This window comes from Artemia sp. Qi Xiang Cuo, chromosome 13 (assembly GCF_049724085.1).
Source record: "Artemia sp. Qi Xiang Cuo chromosome 13, ASM4972408v1, whole genome shotgun sequence".
Taxonomy (NCBI): domain Eukaryota; kingdom Metazoa; phylum Arthropoda; class Branchiopoda; order Anostraca; family Artemiidae; genus Artemia; species Artemia sp. Qi Xiang Cuo.
In genome coordinates this window covers 3,230,780-3,253,882 of record NC_142806.1, presented here as the reverse complement: position 1 = coordinate 3,253,882, position 23,103 = coordinate 3,230,780, and positions in this window count along the sequence as shown.

Below are 23,103 nucleotides of genomic sequence, written 5' to 3'. Positions count from 1 at the left end.
CGAACTCACAAAGTCGTCTGCGAAAAAAAATTGATTTCTGTTGCCACTGAGCTTTTCTCTTTGAGGGAGTGGCGATTATAACCGCAAACTAAAAACTATTGAAACTTCAATTTTTACTGACTATTTAATGAGAATTCAAAATTACCCTTACCGCCATCATTAATCTGCACAGCGAATTGACGCTTCTACTATGAGACAATAATTGTGGTTCTTTAACATAAACAGTGATAATTATTAATTATTTTATAATATACTATTAATACTTTATGTGAGGCTAGTCTAAAAAAGCGCATTGTAAAACGTATTGAGGTCAAAGGCTTTCATAATAATAACAGAAATTTGTTATAAAAAAAAGAATATGACGAAAATCCTAGTAATAAAATCCTACTCAGCAATTGAAATGATCAAATGATGATTTTAAAAAATCGATTTTGAGAAACTTACTTTGGTAAGACGCGCGAATCAGGTCAGTTGATCAGGTCTCAAACCCCTTTAACATGCCACCGCCGTTCAGTGGATAACGCACTGGGATAATATTTAAGAAGTCTGGGGCTAAAATCCTAGTGATTCCGGTTTCGTTAATACCAAGTTCTCCTTATTGTACAAGCGCCTCTAAAGATACACTGTTTATTTGTATGTAATAATCTTAAATAGCTGATAATAATTTTGTGCGATGACAATTTTTTTAAGCTGAAAATTATTCTTAGTAGTTTATTTAACGGCTAATATTTAATGAGTTTGCTCAGATCTTTCTTATGAAGTTTTTATTTACTATCTTTACATTAAGTGCTTATATTAAAGTAATTTCCAAAGTAAGTTATTTAACGACTAATATTGAATGAATTTTTTCTTTCTTTTTTTAGATCTTTGTGCCAAACTCTTTGTTTGGTTGGATATTGTCTCGGTCCTTGTGTTTCTGCTCTCACTTTCTGCTGCTTCCTAAAATTCTTTGCTGAAAAGACCTGGTACCTGTTCTGTCTTAAAATTTTTGTGACCTATCCAGGATTTGAATGTTCTGTTTATGGTAAGGTCTTTTGTCAATAATGGATTTATTCACGGGTGGCCAGGCTTGGGAGTCTGAGCAGGAGCCTAGGAAGGTAACAATTTAACAAAGGCTCAATAGATTCTTTGGTTAACGCGCTTGAGGATATAATGTTACTTTAAGTAAAAATGCAGCCATAAAAAGAAGAAAGAAAGCAGAGGGAAAAAATGCACCAATTACTGCAAAGACTTGAACCTAAAAATTGCATGAAGTCATAAGTCCGGTACCATAATATTGGATAGTTTTCAGATATATTTTAAAAAGCTTCCCATAGCTACACGATTCGTATTTGTTGAGCTATAAGTAGCCGACTAACAAGTAGCCCGCTGTATTTCTTAGCAGATACTTGCTTTTAATTTTGCACACAAACCGAAAGACTCTTTCTGGTCCATCACTTTCTCCCTGTCCCTATATTTTCTTCGCATTCCCTCACTCTGTTTCTCTCTAAAAATATATTTATAATAAAGTTTCCACTTGTAAAAATAAAAGTAACAAGAGAGTAAAAAAATGCAACAACAATAGAAATTATTTTTGTCGCAGTTAATAGCATGCAAAATGTTATAAATATAGAATTTGAACTAAATATGTGAAGTATAATTTAATAATTAATTAGTTAAATATTTAATTAAATAGGCACTAATTAAATATGTTATTTCTTTGTTTAAAAGCGTCTCTCAGTATTGTACGGCTGTTAATTTTCGCTAATTACTTGGTAAAATGGCAACTGAATTCTTAAAAAATATCTGCTTGGTCTGTACCAAGTTTGTGTCTTTGAACAAAAGCTAATCGCATGAAACAAAATATGTTTAATCTGCTTGAAATATTAAAACAGCTCATGTTGACAAAAATTAACTGTGTTTATTTTTAGAGGTTTGAGGCTTATGGGACCCTGAGCTTGCATAAAATTTAATGATAAAAATCACAAAAGTTTTTTTTCAGCTTTTATTTCATGATTAGCCCTTTTGTGGCATCACTACTACTCTTTTTAAAGGGTAAAAAATGCTCTTGGGCTACCACTTGTATGCGGGCCTTGTCGCAACTGTTGTTCAAAGAGTTTTCTACTTTGGACATCAAAAAGCAAAATAGAATATGCATCAGTTTCTGAATATCCGTTATCATTTTGTCAAGGACCCGTCTACCAGTAAAGATAAATACACTTCTACGACAAAGTCAGCCAAATTTGCACAAAAGTCTTGTAGAACCTGAATTGAGAAACCCAAAAGTTGCTGACGCTTGCAATCTTCTTAATTGAGAAAAAATAAAATTCCATCTGGAAGGGACTCGGGTAAGGGCTCTTTGCCTAGCGGTAAAACCAAGACCACTTTATTCCTGGGTGCCTTGAGCCCACATTAAGATTTTACTAATACCGAGATTTAGCCAGGGCCAATTTGAGCCAATCAGATTTTTCGTAGAATCTTCTGATTGGCTGAAAATTTTGATGAAAGAATCTGATTGGTTCAAATTAGCGCTAGCTAAATGTCGATATTAGTAAAATCTCATTGTCAATGGGCAATTAGTAAAATCTTATTGTGAATCTCATTGTGAATGACTTGACTTTGCTAAGCTTACAACTAACTGAAGAATCTTCACTCAAATTTTCATTGAATTCTTTGTGTATTCAGTCATCCCCTGTGTTTGATGAGCCAGAAATTGCTTGAAAATGGTTGGAAAAGGGGTTCGAAATAATTTCTGCTGTAGTCCATATCACTGGTCTTCAGGCTGACTGAGCCTAAGGTCAGGTCGACTCATTCTCTCTATTGATAAAGAACATTTTTGAAGTGCAATGAAAGCTCGCTCATTGCATGACATTCCAAAAGTTGAATTTATCTCTGGGATCCAGCCAGAAAAACCCATTCTAGAAGTACGTAATTATGAAGTAACTCGTTATGAAGATTAACTGCCTGATGCGCTCTTTTGTTTTGAACAAGACGGTATAACTTTATGATCCATTTTCGACGTAATACCTTAAATGAGGTTTTTTTTCCAAGACCACACTGCCTTTCTATGACGAACAAATAAACGTTCAAATGGGGATAAGTCTAATAAATGGGCTTTTCCTCATTTGAACGTTTATTTGTAAACTTTCTGATCTTCTATGAAATGCTGCCAAAAACGAAAATTTACGGATAGGTCTACTGTTCAGTTGATAGTTTTGATGAACAAACCTGATTATAACTTTGCTTAACATTTCCCATTAATCTGGGTGTCTTTTATTTTCAGCTTCAGCCATTTTTCTGGGCGACTGTCTACCTCGAGGAAGAAAAGATCTTTCAATTTTCCCGTCCTTTATGCTTTATTTACTAATCGTTGGCTTTATTTTTTTTTCGCTTGGTTAGAACATCAATTTGTTAGAAAATTGATGTTCTGTTTCTTAATTTATGAAATGACTTAACCATTTCGACAAAATGACTTAATTTATGTAAATGTGTTTTTGGTTCAAGTTTAATAAAGAAATTTTTATGCTGAATAAAAAGGAGTTAATAAAAAAGTTTTGTATTACATAGAAGAGGTGTAGATAAATGACTAGGTGTTTTTTACAGCCATTTCACCAACTATAAGACACATGTTTAAGAATAACACTTTTTTTCTTTCTTCCTTTTTATACTGCTTTTGCGGAAAAATTTTAAATTCGCGGGATATAGACTCTCAAAGAAGAAATTCACTTGTCTTATTCAGCATAAAGCATTTGAAGTGATTTAAAGAGTATTTCCTCTGCAATACGCAGGCCATAGATTGGGGATTGTAAATTAGCCAATGATGGTACATTTTGGACATTTATAGTATGAAGTGCTATAGGCAAATCTCCTTTTCTTCGCTGGTGCACTCAGATGTTAAAAGGGGTCAAAATCGGTAAAGTTTTTTTTTTAGTTGCCGCCATCTTCTACTGATAAGTTAGCATCTAAAATTACCTTGCCATGAAAGTAGAGGAAAAAGCTGTGTATAGGTCCCACGAACACTGTTGCTAACTAATGGCGTATCCTGCTCAGACTGCTCCCCACGCAGTAGTAAATCTCGTTCTGTGCACTTCTATGTCACCTTTAGGAAACTTCAACGTCTGTTCTTTTTATATACTTGGGATTTCGATACTGGATATGAAACTTTAATCATATTCAAATTTATTTTCTGAATTACTACCTTTTTAATGTTCAAGATTGCAAGTTCAACGAGCCTGTTGCGTGACGTCGAATACTTGGTGCGAACTTATTTTTCAACCCCTTTGTAATCTAATTCTGTGTTTAGCCCATTCTGATTAGTCATTTTACTGTTTTTATGCTCTTCCTAGTAAATAATGTACCATATTTCATTTAGAGTATATCCGTTTTGCTGGGAAAAATGGGACTCGAATGCTCACCTTATTAAATTGATTTTTTTTTTTCTTGGAATAAAAATATTCATAGTTTTAACTTAGATCCAATTCCTATCAAAAACTAAAAGCAACCAAATACTCTTGCTAATTTTTCAATACAGGGAAATAAGCTTCTACACTGACGTTGGTGCGAAATCATTGTAAAAACAGACTACAGGTTCTAAGGCTCCTACAGACTGCTACTTCGACTCCTGGTTCAAAGTCTGTGGGACAAGACGAGTGACAATAGGGCCGTTCTTTTGCACGAAAATCTTACATCTAAGATCTCACACCTTTCTGCAAAGATTTCCGTTCTTTTAACTCATCTTTGTTCTAAGTACTTACATCTCACTGATCTTAGCAAAAAGTGTGAAGGACGCCATCTTTCTGCCATTTAGAACAATGATGAACGAACTTCGTTGATATACTCATCATTGTTCTTAGACCGCTGATCAGAGCATAATGATAAAAGACGTTTGCATAAGAACGCTATAAGATGTAAAATCTAATAGTTCACTTTTAAGCGTTCTTTGTCAAAATATTTAAGATCTTAGCACAAAGATGAGTAAAAGAACGGCCCTAATGCCTGTCAGATTGGACCCGAACCCTCTAAATGCACAACAAAGTTTTTAGCTACTAATCCGTTCAACATATAAATAAAGGGCACCCTAGACGGTCAATCATTTTGATCAAAAGCTTCTGTCAATTGATTGACGTGTGCTTCGATCGACTCTTCAATCATCCCTTCAATCTTGACCAAGGCCAATTTAAAGTTAATTTTAACTCACGGCCAGAATTTTGGTTTTAGTTAAGAGTCGGGTAGTGAAGCGACTATCGTGTGTGAAATGCAGAATAATACTGATTTGGCTTTTCTTGCATGTACTTTGGTTGTACTAAAGCGGAAAAAAAGAAAATAGGAAACGTCGTTGGTACAAGATGAGAAATCGCTTCACTCATAATCATTTACTGAACCTTCTGCACGATACAGAACAAGAAGACAACAGGAACTTTATCTGAATGGACCAAGATAGTTTTGATTTTTTACTCAAGTTAGTACGGCACAATATGGAGAAGAAAGATGAGAACCGCACTCCTTATCTCGTCAGATTACACAACTGTGCTTCAAAAAGCGTATTGTCAATAATTTTTTATGCAAATCGTTTTTGGTCTGGGCGTAGCTTCTTCATTTTCCTAGCCCAACCTTGAGCTAGAATATTCACTTCTGTCTGAGCTTGCTTGAAGTATTCCGTAGCTAACTCCACAAGTTGGTCAGTGGAATCTTGCTGACTTTTTTTCTCTTTCCCTTTTACCTCTTTTTTCATTCTACCTGAAAATTCCACCGAAAAAATTTCTTGCGGATGAACTCAAGTGAAAATTTTTTCTTACCACACTTTAATTTGCAAAAAAATTAATTTTTGATGGTTCTTAAAATCATACTGGTAACCTCCTCCTCCGCGGAAAAGTTGTTCACCAAAAACCCAGCAAAAGGGTATTTTCCACCAAAGGTTTTTTGGGGGGTGAGAGGTGTACAACAGAAAATTAAAAAAAAACGCATCAAAACTATGAAATCGATATCTATTCCTTTATGATTTCTGAGAATAATTCTGGTCTACGCTGTTATTATGAAAGAAAAGAGTAACATTAAATCCCAAAATGAGCAGAATATATTCTGCATACGAGGGGACTGCCCCTTCTTCATTCCTTCCCCCATCTCATGATCGCAGAAACTTCGGAGTGTGCCCATTAGATCAGACATTGAGATTTATAGTCCTTTTTTTAAGTGCAAAGGGATTAGAGACCAACCAGCCGCATAGGAGTGTTATTTTCCGAGGGGAGATTTTCCGGGGGGAGGGGTAAACACCGCTCACCAAATAATCGAGTTTCTACTGCTAGTACAATAAAGTACTATTCCGAACGCGGAATAGTATAGTTATATTCCGCGTCCACAATAGTTATATGTGGAAGGTTTTTTTCCTTTTATTGTGTTCGTTTATTGTTTAATAAAATGAACTCTGAACTCTGAACCTCATGTTCAATTAGATAGTTGAAAATTAGTTTGACTACATAGATGAAAATTAAACGCAAAATTAGTTGAATGTTGAAAAACGTTTAAGATAAGTTAAGCACTGAAATACGTGATGAAGATATATAGAAGTATTGTTGTAGAAATTGACATATTGTGTCATTTTTCCTTGTACCTAATCATTTTTTTTAGGATTAGTAAGCCTGTATCACAGTAATCCAGTTTTGCTGCGATATGCTATAAAGATGAGAATTGCTTTTGTTTTTTATCTTTAAATTCAACATTGCTCTGATTAATTTGTTAAAGCTAGTATAGTTAATCACGACTATTGCTTCAAATAATAGTCCCTGTATAATATCCGATAAAGTATGTACTATTGCCTTATGTGTTTTAACTTACGTGAGTGCAATGATTCTGCCTAGATATTTATATTCTAGGAAGGGGAATAATCAGTGGAAATCCATTCATGGTATACCAGCAAGCAACACAGATACAACCTAGTAGCATCTAATATCATTGTTTGTCAACCACCGATAAGTAATCACCAAGCACATCCCTGCAGACAAAACCCTGATGACAATCCCAGTTACCAAAGCCTAGTACCAGGTAACACTACCTCAAACAATATCGTCAAACAGAAAAACCCCATATATATATTAAACGATGATTATCTAAAAAACCGCTCTAACCCAAGCATGTCATAAAACAGCATAAAAAGCCGTCAAATAACTACCCTTAAACGACAAGGTCCCAAACATTAAATCCTAAGGACCAAGAATTATCCTGGAGGTTAATCCCTCAATGATTATGTATCTTAAACCTCGAGTCAAAGACAATATGTGGATACAAAATTCGTAGTATAAGTCTTGACCCTACCCAATAATTAATAGGTATTGCAAAAACAAACCATCCTCCATGAAAAGAAGAGCCGAAAATGAATAATTTTGTGAGATACATAAACCGTATTAACTAAACATTCCCAAAATAATGTATTCAGAGAGGAGACCCCACTCAGTATCATAATTATAATCCCAGTGATTAAGCCCTCAATGGTTGCGTATCATTGAACCAGGAGTCAAAGACAATGCGTCGAACATAGACCCTAAGATCAAGTTTTGATCTAACCGTAATTATCTTTATATGTCGTAACGCAGCCCTTTATTCAAATAAAAGAAGGACCGAACGTCTATAATTTGCGGGAAACATAAACTGTACGCGTATTAAATTTTCCGCTTATAAATTGTTGCCGTGTATGCATTTGAAAGGACGATTGGTAACGCTAATAAATAAATATACCCATCCCTCGAGTAAAAGTCTCCAAGGGACTAGTATACTTAGATCATAACCACTAGTATATAGATCCAACCATTCGTGCAGGACTTCACAAGCCAGAGAGAGACATTTCTGGGCGCGAGGTCATACTTATGAATATTTTTAAATGCTTATCCCAAGCAATAAGTACCAAAAAGTGTAACACCTTGAAGACAAACCATAAACAATTAGCCGACTCAGTAATTAATTCAATGGAAGCCCAAAAAAAAGTGATAATGTATGTGAATATTATAACCACGTAGAATTATGAAGTAAGTATGAGATCTTATGTATCTAACAATTAACTATAATAATTATTGAAAAACCTTTCATGAATAAGATAAACAAGTGCATGTAATATTATTCCAGTGTTGTGATCAGATATTAAGGTAAAAATTTATGAATGTTTCAAATTTGTTTCCTTGGAAGTTATTTATTTTATATATATTGGTGTGTTAAAATCTAGATGTAATAAGATGCTCTTAGAATTCAGTTGCTTACAGTATCCGCAAAGCGTCAGGTGGAAGCAATATGTAGAATTAGAAATAATGAACGCATAATCTCATTATCAGTATTATATCAGGTAGTAAGATAGCAAAGCGTCAGGTGGAAATGTTATATAGAATTAGAAAGAGTGAACGTGTAATTTCATTCTTTATATCAGATCAGGTAATAGAGTAATTGTATTATCAGAAGCAAGACAATTGAATCATGTAGAAATATTTGCATACAGTTGGTCTGTAGAAACTCTTTGGACCTTTCGCCAACTAGAGTGAATAGGTGATGGATCTTTAAGTAATGTTTTCATATATGTAGCCACATAAAGTAATCAGGAATATAAAAAATATATGCCTTACTAATTATCAGTTAATTCAAATAATAAGTGCCAAATTTTACAAAACTTAACAATGATAAAACGAGATCAAAATTCAAAAAAATAAAAAGAGAAGTAGTAAACACAACGATGAGGAAATCGTTAATAGAAGGAAGGGTGATATGTAACGGGATAAAAATTAAAAACCTTAAACCGTCCAAATTAAAGTTACTAAAGTAAAATAGAATCACTCAAAACATGAACCTAAAAATTCAAGGAACCCACAGATCGAGCAAGTCTTGGTTGTGCAATTTAAGAAATAGCAAACAAGTGTATCTTGATCGAATAAACTTTGTATAATCTTTCCCACAGGAAATTTAGTAACAATAAATAAATCCATCTTAAAGCAGAAAGAAAAAGTGTCACAATAATATGCAATAAATATCAGTATGACAAAATGTTACGCGACAGGTGACCAATAATATAGTTTAAATTTAGTAGCTTGAATCTCCGAATTGTCAAGAGAAGGTAGAATTTATTGAACAAAAAATAGCCACGAAAGATACAAAGTATTGTTCTGAAACTAAGTTTAGAGTTAGGTATTCCAATGTAACTAAGTTGTATCGTCCCACAACAAGTTTCACCGTGATAAATTATAAGCCATCTGGAAACTAAGTGACAAGGCGTTAGCAATAAATTTACAAAAGTAATACCTTGTTCGTCAAGAAAAATTCCAAAGTGCAAATCTTATAGCTATAAATCGTATGAAAATTGAAGCAGCCAATTGGTGTATTCCCAATAAGTCCAATAAGAATATAGGACACACTATTTGACCAATAGGTCCAATCTAACATACTTTTTAGAAACGCTTTAATGTGACCTCTGGCGAAATTGGATAGTATAGTTAGTTAGAACTTTGCAGTCGAGGGTAGTCTAGAGCAGTTTTCTGAGAGTTCTTGATCAGACATATGTAAGTGAACCTATGATATAACTATTAATAACTTTTGACGATTCATATGAGATCATTAATAGACCTATGTTGCATTACATACATCTCAGTGTATTATTTTATCAAAGTGACTATGACAGTAAATTGAAGTGCAGATTATCTGATATTCCTGATCCAGTTTTGTATCGCTAATGTGAGTAAAAATAAATACATTACTTTCTTAATTTTATCTCTTCGTGTTAGCATTTCTCAAGATAATTAGTCCTTGTGTCTCCAAACGCTCTCTCGGGAACCTGAATCCTAGTAATCTGATTTTGACTTAGTATGGCAATTAAGATACGCTCCCCGTCTGACCCGCTATTTTAATCCCCCGCCACGCGAAATTCCCTTCAAACTATGGTAAAAATTTTATATAGCCTCACTACAAAGAAGTATAAGACCCCATTTGAAAACGCAAAATAAAATCCCCCCTGTGAAGTGGCTATCAACCCCCCCCCCAATTAGAATATATATTTTGGGCATATCAACCCCCCCCCCATTAAATATAATTAAGCCAAGAATGAAAAGGTAAATATGAATACAAGCAGTATGGATCAAAAAATCAGTTCTATTGATGCAGATTTTGAAAGCTTTAGCTTCATTATAGATTGGCAGCTATATATAGATTGGCATGTAGCAGCATGCTACATGACATCTTAGAATTGGATAAGGGATTGAAGGCAAGTAGGTCTCAAACATGGTTGACATTTACTCTTGTCCATTCCAAGCGCAGACTAATATAAACATCCATGTCAGTGTCAGTACAAAAGAAGATACTATTGTTAACCTAAACGATGAGGAAAACACATGAAGAGTCAAAATAGAAAACTACAGGAATGACGATGTCAAGTCGAATCCAGATCAAAATACCAAAGACAATTCATGTGTGGTACCAATGTATGACATCAGCTTGCCCGTAGAAGGTTACAAAGGTGCAAACCAAGACGATAGAGCACGCGGAAATCAAGATAAAGCAAGCTTCCGAAAGATGGGCGCATCGTCCCCAAGCCGATATAAAAATAATCAAAGAACGAAACAGGAATTCTCCGAAAAACAAAATGGCAAAAAAAACCTTCCGGTTCTTCCCAGGAATGTTTGAAAACTGGAAAAGAAAGAAACAAGACTGCTTGAGCTTACAGGCTAACGAAATGAATCTAGAATCAAATTCTTGAAGTAGAGTTAGAATTATGGATAACGAAATATGCAATTCTTGAAGAAGAGTTGAGATATCTTAAAGCAATTGTAGCTTAAATGATCAAGCTCGTCTACTTATTCCAAAACTGTTTCAACAGCTTCTATGATTACATTCTGGTTTATGTGCTTTAAATATTACAGAAGATTATAAAGAGCAGGAAAAATAGAGTGAAACTTCTAGTTTTCTGGATTCCAAAATTATTTATTCCATAGCCGAGTTCTTAAATTTTCTGTAGGTTTGTTTTGAAAATGTGTTCGTCATTCTTAAATAAGTTTTTTTTCCTTAATTGTGAATAAACAGAGACAAATATCTTTGTCTTTTTATTGGCACGAGAAAAGATAATTTTAGAAAAACAAGATAATAATGAGTAAAGGTTATCCCCTTCATAAAACCCTGTCGGCTGAGCAGATAAAACTGGCTTCAAAGCAAGAAAGGGCTACCTAGTTAAAAATGCCTAAATAAACAAGTCATGTTTTTAAACCACAACTGTTTACCTCAACATTATTATTATTTAGTTAAAAATTCTTTGGGTAAAATTTCGCCAGACCATAATCATAAATCAAGCTAAATACTCCCCTGAAAATGCTATTCAAGACATTTTCAATTCTTGTAAAAGATATTTTTGTATCAGGGTTTTGATCTTTTTTCGTAAAATATTTACAATTATCAATAGTGACTTTATTTCATTTTGCTTTTCTCTTCAATTTAAAATCATTATCAATAACGACTTGGGCTGCCTTTGGGTATTCTGTGGACATAATTAAGGATGCAGCTGTTTTGTTTGATATTATGGAATCATATAGGGATAAACCTCTATTCAACCAGGTGCGTGTTATGACAAAGGATTATGAAGAAGTGAAGTAGAATAAGGAGGATAGGGAGAAAAATAATAAATGAAATATAATAGTATTACAAATATTTAACATAAAATGTTAGAATTCAACAATATGTTGAATCTATATCGTTCTATTCAATGTAGGATAATCTTATATCATGATATCTCCACTAGAGGGGTGAAAAGTTGAGGGAGGGTCATTGGGGCTCTTGGAGGTTAGGTTAACCTCCAAAGCATTCCCCAAGGAGCTACACAATTAATATTTGCCGCTCGCACTCTTCATCGCTAAAGAGAACACTTTGATGATCGCAGCAATCACGAAGATTCCAGCAAATGATTCCTACAGCAATTATCCTTCATCCCATCTTTAATGAAAAGTCCACAAAGCAAGGCGGATCTCGGCAGAAAATGTATTCCAAATCCGTTCCTCGGCAGAAATGTGTACATAAACTAATACCAACCATACGTATGCATAAGCCAACCCCATGTATGTAGAGACAAAAACTGAAGCAGTAAGCTCGCAAAAACAACAAAGCCAGACATCTTCTATAGAAACCATGGCGCACCGACAAGAGCCAAGACCAAATCTGCATATCACCTAGAACTCCAACCGTATAAAGACGCAAAACCATCAATAACGAAATCATTAACAAGCAAGAAGGTAAGAAATGCTCAAAGTAAACAGCAACAATGTAACTTATGAAACATCACATCCAAGTAAGTTTTCGGAATCAGATGATATTTCAGAGATAAGAATTGGAACAGACTATTTATACAATCATCTTAAATTTAATGAATATTAAAAAACTTTTATGAATCTACTAACAAATTTAAACATTAAGATTAACGAGGTGAAAGTCGGAAAATCAGGACCTAAAAACTTATATTTATAACGAACAACAGTATTTGATCAAATCAAAAAGTATATGGTTAAATTAGACACGAAAACTAGTGACATAGATGTTAAATAAAGAACAAGCAGCTGGTGAAAAATTATTGAAACTTGGTATTCATAGCCTATATCTGTTCTTGTATACAAGTGCATTATCTAAATCTTACGTGTAGAGATATAAACATTGAAATATTAAACTGTATCGTTAACATGCTCTTTTTATTATCTTGGTTATCTTAGTTCTGGGTGAAGGAACACACACAAAAGTATAATGCAAATTAATAGCGTACTATAGAAGTAGATCAATAATCATTTCGTTGTGAACGAAAATGAAAAAATTAATATTTGAAATTATAGCATATAATTGTTATACAGTAAACAAATTATGGGAAAAAAAATTTATTTGTAATAATAATGATACTCAAAAAATGTATATAATTGCTTTTCTTGATGTCAATCTAGTCAACAAAATTTAAAAGAAATAAGAGATTAATCTTAATGATGAAGGCATCATTCTACAGCTGGAAAGGGAATAGTCGACGTAAAGCCCTTCAGTCCGCCATACAATCTGAAAGGGTTTAACCTGCTTTTAGAGAAAACTGTCATTTTGCAACCTGATTTCAAAATAGTTAAAAAACGCGTTTTTTGAAAGTGTTCGTTTCATTAGCCAAATGATATGACAAAATTAAAAAATTAAAAATTAAGTTTTTTTATGAACCGACTACTTAGTGACTGAAACAAAATTCGTGACTTATTTCAAAAACTGATTTTAGTCGCATAACAGATGTTGGTTATATGTCAAATATCTAACGTGAAAAGAAAACATCTTAAAAGTAAGCTGAAAAGAATTCGTGACATCCTCATTTAGAGGAAGGTCAAATGACTCACAATGCCCTGTTCGTACGATATATATACTGGATACAGAAGGGTTTAGAAATAGCATAGAGTTTGCATTCAGACGAACTTATGCCATTTTTCCCACATTGCTTGTTGAAGTGCTTTTGTCTATCAGATTATATTGTCTTTGTTTATATCACCCGATCCCAGGTATAATTCTCGTGACCTCTAAGCTCTCTAAAGGGAATCCATTGCATAAAAGAAAAGGTTATATCGAATTATAGTCCCTTGATTTAAGGTTACCGTGTTAAGATAAAGGCAACAAAACAGGATCCACTTATCTCAAATATGATGGATTAGTGAATCATAGTCCTGATTTTATTATAACTTACCGCACAAAATTAATCCCTTCTACCCCCCCCCTCCTCGGACTCACTGCAAGTTTAAATCAAACAAGGCAATCAGAGGTATCAACGGCTATTCAACTTTTAACGTAATGATAAAGATTCAATACTTTTAGCGTATGTTATGAAACGCTGAGATAACGTAATCATTGTCGGAAGTCAAAAAAGCCTTCTGGTTCTTGTCACAATGTTATATTCAGGGTAGTGAAGATATAGAAGTAAGTCTATTTTTTTAATATCCCATACTGTGCAAATGTTAATTTAAGTAAAATAATTGTTCTTCTGCAATTAATTTGTTTTTGTTACTGCAAAACACAACATAATACATTTGAGAAAATCTCTTGTATCAGCACTTCCAAAAAAATGAATTTTATTGAGTTCAGTGTGGCAGTCAGCATGAAAATTCTGGACTCAAGCAGTCAAGCAGTTAAAGTAACTGAGGTCATGATCTGCAGTCAATGCACCGAGGATGCAAAGTTTTTCAAAAAAAACAAGCGATTTCATTACATGTTAGAGCGCACTCAGAGGAGAAGCCATTTGCCTGCAACAAATGTCAAAAGAACTTCTGACAGAAACGTCACAGGGAGTGTTGTCAGCCTTAAAAGTATCAGCAGCGTCAAAAGCAGCTAAAAGATTCCAAGAGTTGTTACACTGTGAAGGAGTCCATTTCGAAGCATTCCATTTTGGGAAAGGAAGCATTCGATTTAGAATTTTAAATTTAGAGACTCTAAGCAACTCAGTAGACAATTATTCAGCCAGGAGCGCCAATTGAATTATTCTATATTAAAAAAAAAACACGTTTACCTAATTACCTAATTTCAGAGGATTAAATTAATATTTTCCTTCCACCTATACTTTGTAGTATTGCACTATTTGCATTGACAGGAAGTAGATTACCTCATAACTTAGTCGTTCCGTCAAGCTTAAATGCTATTAGATGTCAGAATTTTACATAATAATAGTTCTTGTGGCTTTAGAGCAATAAATGTCTAAAATATCTAACATATTAGGTGCACTAGTATGTTTGTTTTGGTTTTGTATAAGTAATTGTTATGTTACTTAAGTGTTACTGCCATGTAGCATGTATTTTTATAATTATGTAAGTTATTATCATGTGTTATAATTTTGTGTGCAGGTGTTTGTTTTTCTTTTTTGTCACGACCCAAAGAGGCTTTCGTTTTGCAATAAAATATATATCTATCTATAAAAGAAACTAGTAAACAATTTTTTCGTCATAATGACACCATTGATAAGCAAACAGTCAGAATATGACTCAAACTATATCAACACTTTCCCAGTTAATTTACAAAAGACCAGCTCTTTAATAAACATTGTACTAAAAGCCAAATATCAGCTAATTGATCAACAAAGCAAAAATACTCATTAGTTAATGTACAAGATTTAAAAAAATGCGTCTCATTCAGAAATCTTGTTTATCGATTGAATTTTACCATAAAACATCAAAACGGGCTAACATATGTACCTTATTTTTAAAAAGAATCTCAATAGGAAGATATTGGGAGGAAAATAAGATATTCTAAGTAAACTATTAAACAACATCTTATTTTCCAATATGGACGATCCTATAAAACAAACAACTGATGAAAATCTCTTGAAAGAACAAGTGGATAATGAACAGTTATATCAAGAAGCAAAAAAAATTGATAAAATTTTATCAACAAAGGCCACTGTGATTGTCGATCCATCCATGTCTCAAGATATTGTTCCTAAAGAGATTGTACATGCTCTAAATCAGAAGTCATCTATGATTGGAATTTTCAAAAAATCTAGCAGGACAAACTAGTCAAGAATCCGAAAATGCTAAAGAACCGCATTGGGGGGAGGCGAAACCACTAGAAACCATACCAGAGAATCTGAAGGCAGGAAATCCCGCGGAAAGAGAAGCACGAGCCCTCGCACGACCCCCCACCGACAGCAACCCCGAACCAAGCACGGGACAAAACCCCAGAGAAAAAGTGGACGAACCAACAGTCGGAAAACCGATGAAAATTCTGTACAAAAACTAAAGGAAAACTTTGAAAAACTGCTGGCCCAACCAAAAAAAAACCATATAAACTATTGCCACCAATGGATTTGTTAGACCTTAATAAACAACCACTACCAAATATTAAAAGCCCACCTCCGCTATCACCGACAATCAGACCAAGCACTCCCGAACCATCATCCTTCGCAGGGATTATGCAAATTCTAAGGGAGATCCACCAAGCCGCATGTGATACAAATCTCAGAGTTCAACAATTAGAAATTAAGATTTATCCTGCACTAAAAGCCATTGCAGGATCAATTGTTGACGTCTCAGATGAACTAGAAGAAATTCAGAAAGCTGTTAATATGCCAGATGATTTATTCCCCGAAGGTAAAAATTTACAAGATATTATTGATGATTTGAGAAACGCTGACCATGAACTCCAAAAAGAGATAATCAATGAAGTCAAAATTTGTCAAAGCAAACTTGCAGATGTGATAACTACACTCGGCTCTCTAGAATTGAACAGAGACTTAAGAGAAAACAGTCAACAAATGAATAGTATTGCGACCCCAACCACGGCTGGTAGCAGTTATATGATATCAGCAGTTGATTCTCCGTCAACATCAACTCAGCAAAGTGTCGCTATGATTACATCTTCTATTAATCAATCGCTATGATTACATCTTCTATTAATAAGTCAAGAGGCTCTCCCATCTAAGATCTATAATGAAGCAGCCATTATCAGTAGATTTGGCCCAGCTGTTTCTGGGAAGAGAGCGTCTGAAGCCTTTGCTGAATGGATTGATGCAAATAGAACGATTGATATTCAAGATTTCTTCCAGACTATAGATAACGTAGATGTGCTCATGGCTAAGAGAGCTATTAAGAAATCTCAAGAGTAAGCCAAAAAAGCGTTTGGGTTTAAAAACTAATCTTGTTACTCAATACATACTGTTTTGAAGCGGTTATTACATCTTCTTTTTCATCTTTTGTATCTTTTGATCTTTTGTATGTATTTGTAGGCTAGATTTAATATAACCGATTTGTAGTTAGATATGCATATTATTAAAAAAATAAAAAAAAATGTCTATATCGCCATCTATATTATTTCCAGAGTGTATGTGCCTGAGTTTGCTGTTAATGGGATAAAGCTATTGTACTACTTTGAGGTTGTCTTCATATTAATTTGTACCCTTTAATAGATAAATTTATAGTTAAGTTAAATTCAGTGATATTCTCCAATTCTTAGAGTAGGTCTCTCTCTTCGGACACCCTCACCAGCCCCATCTTTTTTCTTCAGTTGACTGGTGCGCCATCTATAACGGCAATTTCTCCCATATCATTAAGGTGCTGACTTTCTACTGGGAACAAGCAGAAGAGGGGAAAAAACTCCCCGCAAGCGCCGTATTTTACCCGCTGGTATTCAGTGACCCGAAAATTGCGGGAAAAGGTGAGGGGGTACTTACACTGCCCTTGTTCCTTTGTGAGTTCAGTACCTGGACTTTGATAATTGGATTGCGATTTGCCTGATGATGTGAAGGTACGATGACGACGCTTATACGAAATGTTGTGCTGAACTTTATGCATTGCTCGATGCAAACAAGAAACAAAATAGAGCAAATTGTTAAAAGAGCAGTGGAGTTTTTCTCTCATACGGACATGCTAAACGCGAAAGAAAAGTTGATCTCTATCGGAAGCGAACTGGGATATGATTATGTATTCCGGAAAACTGCCAACGACAATGATAATATTGTTGAAATGGCAAAGATATTGTCCCAATGTGCCAAAGACAAGAAATAATTACCTCAATTTGCCATTGTGGATCCCCAGGAAGTTCCCACATGTCCAGACAAAATCAGTGCTTGCATTCAGGTCAAAGTTAATTAAATGTGTCGCCGCGTATATGTTGGATTAGACTCGATAGCTGGAAAAATCAAGTTAGCTACGGATAAGTTCTCTGATCAATTAAGTAAAGTGTCTGAACAGTGTGTAGCTATCTCCGACACTATGTCCCTAGCCCCTCCCTCTCTTGAACCGCAAGTGACACAACTGAAGCCTCTACACTCAGTGGTGGTTAAAAATATGCTATCTGATCTCAGCTCACCGCAGGCTAGGCAAGAGTTCATAAGCAAGCTGTGCCCAAGTGGAGTTGATTCGGACTCTCTTACTCTAAAGCGTAGCAAAAATGACTGGAAAATTATATTGGTGACAATCCAAATTTTACTGATTGAATCATGGAGTCTTATTATAACAGTACAGGAATCGAAGAGGAAGAATTGTATGAAATCATCCGCAATGCTTACATGGATCTGGTATGGGCTGTTTGGGAGCGTAATATCAAGGTTGGCATCCTGTTTGGCATCGTGTTTTATCTGTGTATTTTAATCATACGCAAGGTTATAGCAGATGTGATGCAGCTGATTTATCGTCTCTGTGGTATTAGTCAACGAGATGCAGATGCGTCTTAGAATGACCTTCAATCTGCTATGCAGGGAGACGCAGAGAGCCAAGTCACGCAATTCAGCCAACACACACACATATAATACATGCAAAATAGAAAGAAACTGGAAATGGACTGGAAACTGGAAACTGGAAATACTAAAATACCTGAGGGAGGTTTTTGAAGAAATGCCTCCCTTGAAATGGCAGGAAGTTTTGATCTTCATGCTGCAAATCCAAATCTTCTTTTGCCTGGTGTTTGGCCTTCCATTCCTCATATATCATATTTTAAAATATGTTCTCGGTAGTGACACTTCCATGCCAGATGGCAATCAAGATAAAAACTAAGGTAGCGGAGACGATCAACTTGAACCAGCTGAACCAGCTGAACCAGATTACCAACCAGCTGAATCAGCTGAACCAATTGAATCAGCTGAACCAGATTACCAAACACATAAAGTTACCTCAGAGGTTGGTAGTAGTCCGAGAGAACCCCGGTGACAAGGTTGTCCTTATTGGAGCTGGTAGAACTATGTACGATTGTCTATAGAGCTGTTACGAAAGAAGGAATATCGAAGAATATTACGATCCTGGCATAAAAAGTAAGCATTTATGCATTCATAGTGTGTTTTTGTCTAGTGTACTGTCATCTTTTTTTACTGTGAAAGGTTTGTGAAGTGCCTTTCAGCTGTAAAGATCTCATGAAGCTTATACACTATATGTCTTTGATAGTATTCATTCAGCGATGAAACAGTGAACATCAAACGGAATATAGTTTTTGAAATATCCTCAAGGTATGACAGTAGTTTTGCTTTGAAACGACTGAGTGATAGTGGACTGATTTTGAATTACGAAATAGATTTGATGCATATGTATTTGGCGCCTGAAAAAGTCTGTACGATAGTGGACTGATTTTGGATTACGGAAAAGGCTTTGACGCGCAAGTGACTTTTGCGTTAGGAAAGAAGAATCGTATGAGAGAGTGAGTGATTGATTATGACATTATACAATACGGCAAACAAACTGTAACTTTCAGAAAGTCTACTAGAACTTTATTGACCTAGCTGATTCAACTGAATTGATCTCACGCAACTATAGAAAACATTCCAGAAAATTATTGTTTATCATTTGTTTTATTACATTAAACCCTGCTAACTACCACGTCTATTGTGATTTAAGTGGGTTTTTTGTTAAGCAGAAATTTGAAAGAATATTCATTCAGCACTCAAGCAGTGAACATCAAAGAGAGTATAGTTATTGCAATAGCCTCAAGGTAGGGCAGTAATTTTGCTTTGAAACGACCGAAAGATAGTGGATTGATTTTGGATTACGAAAAAGACTCATTCAGTGCGGAGCTTGTACGCTTGCAGTGGATTCCTTTCAAGGATTGTTGATTTTGTGCTGTTTGAAAGCGGGCCCCTCTGGATAATAATCAGTAATACGGGGCCCTTTCCAGTAAGACTTCGTTTCATGGAATTTTGATTTAAATTAATAAGCAATTGCGGGAGATTATTGATTAGGGTTAAGATGTCTCTCACATTGGCGCATTTTGACCAAAAGCACAGAGAACTCATGGATATAATTCCCAGCCTTGAGAATGAAATTTCTGTTCTACGTAAGGAAAACTCGGATCTAAAGCAAGAGAATTCTGAACTTAAATCAAAAGTGATTAACTTGAAAAAGTAGTGTCTTCAAGCAGCATTGGTTTCAAAGAGGCAGAACATATTTTACATGGTATACCGATTGTTCAAGGTGTAGATCCTGAGACTGCTGCTCGTAAACTGTTCACTGAGATTGGAGTAGCAAATGCAATTTCGTTACAGATTGTTAAGTGCTATCAATTCAATGCAAATAAGCAATCTGGTGTTAACACTAGAGCAACCAAACCTGCGAGCAAACTGGGGTTAATTTTCGTGTCATTAGCGAATTTGTTGGATAAAGATGAGATTATGAAAAACTGTGGAAAACTGAAAAGTTCCGAAAAGAGCGTTAGTTCTGACCTTCCAAGAGATTTGGCACGACGCCGAAAAGAGCTCCTTGCCTACGGTTATAGTCTTCGCACCTCGTCTGACCATTCAGTGAAGGTTGCTGAAACTTGAATAATGGTGAAAGGAATTAATGTGTGGATTAAAGTGAAAAAGACGGCCAAATCTAAGAAATGGTCCCGTCTTGACAATTCGTGCTATGATCCCTTTAGTTTGTCGGCTTCTATCTCTAGTGCTTTACCTCCGTCTGTGGTGCCATTTGATGATGATGACGAATAATTATTTTTTTTTTCTTTTCATCTTGATTTTGTCTTGTGATTTATTTTTTTTTCTCCCGTAAATTTTCTTCTGTCATCATGTTTCATGTTTTTTTCGTCATTTTTGTTTTTCTTGTGTTTCATTATTTTTAGCCTTTGTTTCTTTTTCAGTTTTCGCAATCTCAAAAGTTGAGTGCGTTCAGTTTGCCAAGTTGCTGTCCACTTATCATTGTTTCGCCGATTCCGGGCTGGGGAAGTTGTGGCGCAGGTTTGATTAACCATCTCTGTAAGTATTATGAATTTTTCTAACTCAGGCTCCGCGGATGTTTGTTCCCTGGATAGGCGTTCACTTCAATTGCAAAGTAACCCAATAGATGTTTTGAGTATTGTTGATAATTCTGTAGGTCAAGATAAAAGAAATTATGTAAATTTTTCGCCTTCTGTTTATAATCGTCAATTGATCAGTTGAGACAGATAGTTTCTGTTGGGCGACCGGATATTATTGGATTATGTGAGACTTTCTTGGACTCACAAAATGAAATGCTTTTAGATATACCTGGTTATAAAATGGAGCGACTAAATCGCCGAAGGTTAGCAAAAGCTGGTCTCGCATTGTATATATCTGATGATCTTCCCCATTCCGTTCGATCTGATTTATCAAGGAATGAAGAAGGCGTCTTTGAATCCTTGTTTATTGATATTAAATTACATGGCAAGGATCTGGTCGTAGGTAATGTTTATCGATCTCCGAGTGGATCCGTCCCTTCTTTTCTTCAGATCCTCGATGAACTTTTGAATTTAATACGGAGACGTCCATGCGAACTTATATTAATGGGAGACTTCAACCTGGACCTGAATAATATGGCGTCCTCTACGACAGTGTATTTTCTTTCAACAATGCTTGCTGCTGGAACTCTTAAAACTTCCTGCATCCCGACATGTTTAACTGAGACTACAGCATCTTTGATCGATAATATTTTCTCTTCTATCAATTTGATTAAGAACTCAGTAGTCGTGAGTGACATTTCAGATCATTTTCCTGTGTTTTCTACTTTCGGTTTTGTAGAGATGATGAGTAGGAATACCCCAGCTCCTGGTTTGTCTTTTTTTAGGTTTGGTCCAAATGAGCTGACCCTCCTCAGATCTCGGTTAGCTGATAACTCATGGAATATTATTGATGAGGAGATAGATTTTTGTTCACAGTTTGATTCTTTTTATGAGTTTGTGAGTGTCTATTATTGAGGTATGTGCTGCGTCCCCTTCTACTTCTAGGTCAAAAAGATCTATTCCTCTAAACCCATGGGTGACCCCTGGCCTTCTTAGGAGTTGGAGAAGGAAAAACAACCTTTGGAAATCTTATAAGTCAGCAAAGCCATTTTCGAGGGGTTCATGTTTTCAGAGATTCAAACTCTGCAGGAATGTTTATAATTCTTTGTGCCGGTAGGCTAAATCCCTCTACTATTCAAATAAATTTTTGGAATGTGGAAAGGATATTTGGAAAACCTGGTAGGTGATCAATTCTGTCCTTAAGCCTTCTTCTCGTACTTCTTCTGTCCCTTCAAGTCTTTTGGTTGACGGTGTCGTTGTTGAGGTTGAGCTGTCTGTTCAAGAAGCATTTACTTCATACTTTGCTAATATTGGGAAAACTACTGCTTCTTCAGTTAGCTCTTCGCCGTCACAACCTGATTATAAATCTTATCTTGGTCCACCTTGTCTCAAGTCAATGGAGTTGGATCCTCTTTCTGAGGTTGAAATAGCAAGGATTGTTAATAGGTTGAAAGGTTCATCGTTGTCTGGCCCTGATTGCATTTCTACGAAGGTAGTCAAGTTCATTCTTCCTTCGATTATTCCTCCTTTGACAAGGCTTGTGAATCTATCTTTTGAAAATAGGGTTTTCCCTAGTTCTCTCAAGCAAGCTAGAGTCGTCTTTTTATATAAAGGCAGACCAAGGAATGATCCAGCTATTTATCGGCCTATATTGCTGCTGTCTGTTTTTAGCAAGATTTTTGAAAAGGCCATGCTTTCCCGTCTACTTTCTTTTTTAGAGGCAAAAAATTTCTTTCATGATTTTCAGTTTGGTTTCCGAGCGAAGCATTCAACCGAGCATGCATGTGCAACTCTTTTAAACTTTCTCCACTCGGCCCTTGACTCTGGTTTGATTCCTGCTGCTATATTTCTTGACGTCCGTAAAGCTGTCGATTCTTTAACCCATGGGATTCTGCTTTTCAAGCTATCACATTATGGTGTAAGAGGCCATACTCATGCCTGGTTTGATTCTTACTTGTCAGGTAGAACTATTTCCGTAGATTCTCTTTTCCGTTCTTTGTCTGAAGTTGAGTGTGGTGTCCCTCAAGGTTCTGTTCTTGGGCCGCTTCTATTTTTGATTTATGTTAATGACCTTATAGTGGCGGTTACAAGACAGAAACCTACAGTCTGCTGTCGGCTATGTCATCCTGAATTTTTTAATGATCAACAGTCAAAATCGCCTTCACAGGATGAGGACACTCTCGTCGCATTCTCGGATGACAGTACCCTGTGTACTGTAGTAAGAACAAAGTCAGAGATGCATCCCAAACTAGTGGACCTTTTTGATAGAGTTATACTTTGGTTTGATGCTAACTGCCTGGCCCTAAATGTTGCTAAGTCAAGTTTTCTAATTTTCTCACGTATTTCTCAGGCTTGCCCTCAGTTATCTGAAATCCATCTGTCTAGGGGTTCTCTTAGTAGACCTAAGGATCGGTCCGT